The sequence below is a fragment of the Alternaria infectoria genome (genome assembly GCF_024043175.1).
Source record: "Alternaria infectoria strain BMP 0036 chromosome Unknown scaffold_209, whole genome shotgun sequence".
NCBI lineage: Eukaryota > Fungi > Ascomycota > Dothideomycetes > Pleosporales > Pleosporaceae > Alternaria > Alternaria infectoria.
In genome coordinates this window covers 1-574 of record NW_026250898.1, presented here as the reverse complement: position 1 = coordinate 574, position 574 = coordinate 1, and the positions used below count along the sequence as shown (strand labels likewise).

At 33.6% G+C, this 574-nt stretch overlaps 1 non-coding gene across 1 annotated transcript; it reads right to left on the bottom strand.

Moving 5' to 3' along the window:
• Nucleotides 1-492: 492 nt before the first annotated feature.
• J4E92_011092 lies at nucleotides 493-564 on the bottom strand. The gene has a single exon. It is a non-coding gene; the product is annotated as a tRNA-Val (tRNA).
• Between the last annotated feature and the right edge of the window lie 10 nt (nucleotides 565-574).

Below are 574 nucleotides of genomic sequence, written 5' to 3'. Positions count from 1 at the left end.
GGCCACTTTAGAAGTTTCCGTAAAAAGTTTAGTTATTAGAGCTTTAGGGTGTCCCCGGAATTTGGCTACTATTCACAATGCTTTATGAAAGAATGCTCAGAAAATAGCTACAAAGAATAAACCTTCAGATACTATAAATAATATAACTCCTAAGTTTAATCCTTTCTGGACGGCGAGTGTATGGTTACCTAAAAAAGTACCCTCTGCTATTATATCACGAAATCAAAATGACATTGAAGCAACTAATAGCATTAAAGCTATAAAGAATACATTATATGCTTCGCTAAAATTATGCATAGACAATGCACCACTTGTAGTTAAAGTAAATAAACTTAAACTAGTGTAAAAAGGTCAAGGAGATGGCGATACTAAATGAAAAGGATGATCTTGAAAATTACTCCTTATTACTTGAGTCATAATAAATTCTTCTATTTTTGCATGATTAACATATAATTATATTAAAGGATTAAATAACCCTGTTCCCTTTAAGGATAGGAGATGAGGGAGTCGAACCCTCACGCTGCTGCGTGTAAAACAGATGCTATACCATTAAGCCAACCCCCCTGTATATGTA